Source organism: Physcomitrium patens, chromosome 4 (assembly GCF_059467195.1).
Source record: "Physcomitrium patens ecotype Gransden chromosome 4, ASM5946719v1, whole genome shotgun sequence".
In the NCBI taxonomy this organism is placed as follows: domain Eukaryota; kingdom Viridiplantae; phylum Streptophyta; class Bryopsida; order Funariales; family Funariaceae; genus Physcomitrium; species Physcomitrium patens.
In genome coordinates this window covers 11,493,216-11,499,215 of record NC_143413.1, presented here as the reverse complement: position 1 = coordinate 11,499,215, position 6,000 = coordinate 11,493,216, and positions in this window count along the sequence as shown.

Sequence of the window (6,000 nt, the reverse complement as noted above, 5' to 3'; positions counted from 1 at the left end):
ATCCAAATCTTATTTGATTTATATTATGTTCTCCATGTCTTCATCTAAATCTTTTTCAACATTTTCACTATCTAAGTCAAAATCATCTTCTTGTCTTAAAAGATTTATGTCTTCAATAAGGTCTTTTATATTTATTTTGATATATCTTCATTTGAATATCTTTATCTATTTTTTGTAACTAGTATTTTTAACCTTATTCTATCTAATTCTTATAATGAATAAGTTACATTATTATGAACATTTGTTACTACATATGGTCAAAATAATTGTTTAAAAAACTTCTTTAAAGTACTATGTTAATTGTTCAAACTACTATCATAGATTAAAATCCAATCATCTTCTTGAATTGCTTTAGATTTCAATTGATGTTGCTTATCAAACCATTCCTTATTTTGTAATTTTTTTAATACTATTTGAAAATCTTTTGATCTTTGCTCAAGTTATTGAATTCTAATAGCAAAAAGTTTTTTTCTTTTCTTCTTAATTCATCTTCCTATGATAGCATATTCTAATTCAATACTTTCTCTTTAATTGACATAATAGATTTTTGACCTATTATGAGCTCAATAAACATATATTTTGTTATTGAACTATGAATTTTTCAATCAACCTACAATATAAATGGCAAAAATTAAGGCCATTTTCTAATCTTTTCATTACAAGCTTTAACTAATGGCTTTACAATTGGTGGATGACTACATTCATTTTTTTCATTTCTTTTAAGATTATAAGTAATAGTCAATAATAACTTAATTTGATATCTTTCAAAGAATTCATAAGCTTCTTGTGCATTTAATTCTTCACAATTTTCAATGATTTTTCTTATATATCAAAAGCAACAAACAACAGCTTCAAGCAAAACTCTACAATTTTTTTATATAGACTTTATTCTCAATGCCATTAGTTAAAGCTTTACCTTCTATTTGGTTTGATAAATCTTCACAAAGTAAGACTAAATATTTCATTTTTCATAGTCCAATTTACATAATAATCAAATCAATAATCCATTTAAAATAAATAATTAAAAGATATGTTCAATATAATCTATTTTGATGTAATATATTAGAATATACTTTATAAGTTTCTTATGATTCTACAAATAAAAGAACATCTTGAGGCATATTTTTTTACCAATATTATTCTTTAAGTTTAACAAAAGTAACCCAAATTTTCCTATGTTTTGTCCATAAACTATCATAAAATTCTTTTAATAATTTTTATTAATCTTCTTTATTGCCTATCACTCATTATGGTATTCCAATCTCTTTTTTCGGTCTCTTCCATAAGAATCCTTCTTGAAGCAAAAATCCATATTTTTTTTTATTTATTTAAATTTTTCTATAGACCAATTTTTTATTTAGTTAAGCTATTTAAATAATAATAAATATCTAATAATTATCCTTTATAAAGTTCTTTAAAAAATAACTTATCTTCCTTGCTAAGATTTGATACTAAATAGAATTTTGACCCTACATCATCAATATCTTCAACTATCTCATCTTTTCTTTCATATCTTACTTGAAACAATATGTTTGCTACTAAATTGTCTTTTCCAACAACATGTCTAAATTTTGGATTTAATAATTTAATATAAGCAATCCATCTTAGTATTACAATATCTATTGTTGAACAATTAGTAATCATTTTAAACAATGATAAGCAATCTATTTCAATTTTTATCAATGTACCAATCAAATAATATTTTTCAAATTTTATAGCAAAAACAACTCCCCATAGTTTTCTTTTGACTTAGAAATATACACATTCATGAGTACTTTAAGCTTTAGTTTCAAATTAAACTACAAATTTGTTTCCACTTAAATCATCTTAATCCACAATCCATCTAATAGCAATAGGACTAATATATATAGTAAAGGTTACTTATTTATTATATTCATAATCAATTCTTCTTAAAATAAGAGGTATCAAGAATATCACTTTTAACTTTTTTATTATTTCAATAATTTTTTTTTATTTAAATCAACAATTCTTATGTAACAATTCATCTAATGGATCTGTTATATAAGCATAATGAGGAATCCATATACAATAAAATACATAAGTTCCTAAAAACATGTATACTTTTGTTAAAGAGTCACATATATCTTACATCCTTTTAATTGCATCAATTTTGCTTGGATCTGATTTTCTTCTATAAAATCCACACAAATATCCAATAATAATGACTTCTTATATTCCAAATGTAGATTTTGATTTTGAAAGTATAAGATGAGTTTCTTCAAATTGAGATAAAATCTTTTCACAATCTTATATGTGATCAAAAATATATTTGTAATATCCCCTCTTATTTGAAGTCTCATCTTTTTTTCCTTTTTTACATCCTTTGATAGAAACATCATCTAAAAAAGGCATAGTTTTTTTTGTAACGAAGTCGCGTAATACCTTATTCATTTTATTTATTATATGTGCAATTGAATTTTTAGCACCTTATGAAATAATATATATTTTAAGCATTCCAAGTAGCATTGTCATCACTATTAAATCTCTACTTCTATATGTAAGTTGAAATTGATCGTAGTCTAAATATAAATCACCTATTTAATAAATTATCCTTTTTACAAATACTTCAGTAAATTCATCTATTAAAGATCTTATATATATATATATATATATATATATATATATAATAATTACTACAATTACTAGCTATATATCTTGAATAAAACATAATGATCCATTTTTTAGGCACCATAAACCAACCACTAGAATATGAAGCAAAAGAAGGCTCTAAAATCTTCATTAGCATCTTTTCTTTCAATAATTCTATTAATTTAGACAAGTGTGCCTTTGGTACAAAAATTGGCCTTAAATTCCAAGACACATGTAATATTGTGAAGATATTTATAGGAAAAATAATATTAGGATCTACACATCTTATTTTATAAGGTCTAAAAGTAAATGATTTATCTTGTTTTGTAAAAAAAAAAAATTAATATTTAATTTTTGTTGGTAATAACGAACCATCGCATCTAATTTTTAATTTTCAAAAGTATATTGATATTCAATACTCCTTGAATCTTTTAGACTTTCTTTCTTTGATGCTTCTTTTATTTATTCTATAGAATCTTTTGATAAAAATTTTATAACAAATTTTACATTCTATTCTATAATTTTATATTTTATCTTTACAATAACTTCAAATGCTTGAAAAGATTCAAGTAAAGAATAAACCTCCCTTGAATGAATTTTTTTAATCTTATCATCATTTCCTAATTTAATGGATGTAATTAATTTTAAAGAATCTTCCAATCTATTTTCTTCATAAATATCTAAAATCCTTTCATTATCTTCTAATATATCTAACCTATATAATTTTTTTTCAATATCATATATTTTCTTTATTTTTATTTTTTATTTTTTAAATCTTTAACTTTCTTGTATATTATATTTCTATTTTAAAAAATACCAATATAACTTACTTCATAGGCACTTACAACTTCTAAGAGTACCTCTCTTTTTATACATCTATAATCTCGCTTTATAGTAGTACTTCTCTAAAATTCTTAAATTCTTCAACAATTCTTAACAATAATTTTAAATATCCCTTCCATCAAATTATTCAACTTAGTTAACCATTACTTACAATACTTTGGTTGCCAAAGTTTCCTTGCAATCATTGCTTTGTTGTTGTTGCATAAATAATGTAAAATCTTAAAACATACTTACAATGGTTGGATCCATGTACATACTTTGTTCTTTAGTAAAAACTTCATTAAAAGCTCCACTTGAAGCTCTTTCCATATCTCTTTTAAAATTCTTGTTCTTGTTCTCCATTAAATCAAAATAAAAATAAATAAATTCCAATACCTCCTACCTCAAGTTATCATATTGGATTCAGCACTTATGTTGTATTATGTGAAGTCTTACTTGAAAATGCACATGGTACATGGCTGTAGAAGGTAAAAGAAAATTACAATTAAAAGTCCTAATAATTGTGATAGAATCATATATAAATTACAATTAAAAGTCCTAATAATTGTGATAGAATCATATGTAAATTATAATTAAATCTTAACAAATATCATCAAATATTAATCAAGTCCAATTAAATTTTCTAATAAATTATAAAAAAATATTTAAAAAATCTTAAAAAATCCTAATTGAATGTTAATCAAAACTTAGATAAATTCTTGACAAACTTTTAATAAATCTTAGAAATTATAATCAAATCCTAAACAAATCCAAAAAAAAAAATCTAAAAAAAATCTTAAAAAAATCTAAAAAAAATCTAATTAAATCCTAGATAAATAATAATTAAATTCTAAAAAAAATCTAATTAATCTTTGATAAATCTTAGTCAAATTTTAGACAAATCCTAATCAAATTCTAAAATTTTCAAAACAAATCATAACTAATCCTGAAAAAACATAATCAAATTTTAGACAAATTTTAAATCCTAAATCAATCTTAAATCTTAAACAAATCCTTAATAAACTCTATGGCAAATTGAAACCTCTCTAACCAAAAATTCAACCATTGATTTCAACTCAAATACTTTTACACCTCTCAACAACTACGTTGACAATAAATACAAATATTTTTAAGAACATTGACTTTATAAGGGTAATATTCACCTTTCAATCCAAATTATAAGATGGCCTTAATTAAAAATTACTTGTAATTGGTGGTATAAAGTAGAAGTAGCTAAAAACAAGAGCAAAAGAAAAACAATACAAAAGAAGTGAAACAAGTGCAATCAAGCAATTGTACACTAAAAATTAGTCATAGTTTGTTTATTGGATTTTCATCCAATAAAAAATAAAAGTAAAAATTAAAAAGTATATTTTTAAATAGATAATTTTTTATCTTTTTAATGACATAAAAAATATATAAATTCAAATTACTATGAATAAATTATAATAGGTTAAATATAGAATATAAATAATAAAAAATTAAATAAATAATTTTTATCTCAAGTATAACTTGCTTGAGAGATCAAGAATTTGAGTCTCACTAACGATCACAAGTAGTGTATATGAGTTTTTAAGAAAGGCCATAAGGCCTTAGTCTCATCTTCCTACCTATATCCAAGGTACTTCAACCAATATGGAACTTGTGCAGCTCTCTTTTTACAAGGATTTGACTAGTTGTTGGTCCTCCTATTTTCAACTAGTAAAACTAATATTTGTGCATTTTTGACTTTACCATGGTATTAAAAACATCCAATTATCCTAAGAACCTTGTATGATCTTCACATCTTGCTTTATTTCTTCATAATGGCTTCCAAAGTGGTAAAACTTAGTTTTACTAAGATCTTGAAATCTTCTATAAAAATACTTAAAACTTCTAAATAAATTCTAAATAAATTCTAAAAATAATATATTATTTTTATAATTTTTATTTTTATTTAAGTTTATATTTTCTTACCTTGATGATTTTTTATAATAATAAAATCAATTTCCATCCACTAAAAATTTTATTTTCTAAATAATTACCTAGAAAGATATGAAGTTCTCTTCATGCTTCTTCTAACTAGTAACTAATCATTGATAGGATTTTTATAAGTAATAAATATAGATAGGATATCAATAAAGATATCGGTTTCAATAACTAATCCTTTATATTTAAAAACAACTAAAAATACTAAACTAACTAAGATAATTGCCTCCAAGACTTACTAAGATTCCATTTTTATGACTTTTCTTTTAATAAGACTTTTATAACTTATAAATACTTCTAAATTCTAATAAATAATTAAACAGTCAAAAATATTCTCTAATCTTAATATTTATATAATTGAATGACTTAAAACTATATTTTTAACCAATCCACTAATTAAGATGCATTGATGGCACTTACATACAGCAACCATCTAGGAATAGTTATAAGAATAGTAAAAACCCAACTCATAAATTTATCTATTTTTTAATCTATGTATTATCAAAATAATAATACATGGTTTTATTATTAAAAACTATATAACCATATTTTTAGTTTAAAACTAATTTTAAGGTTTTATATATTTTTATTAATATATAT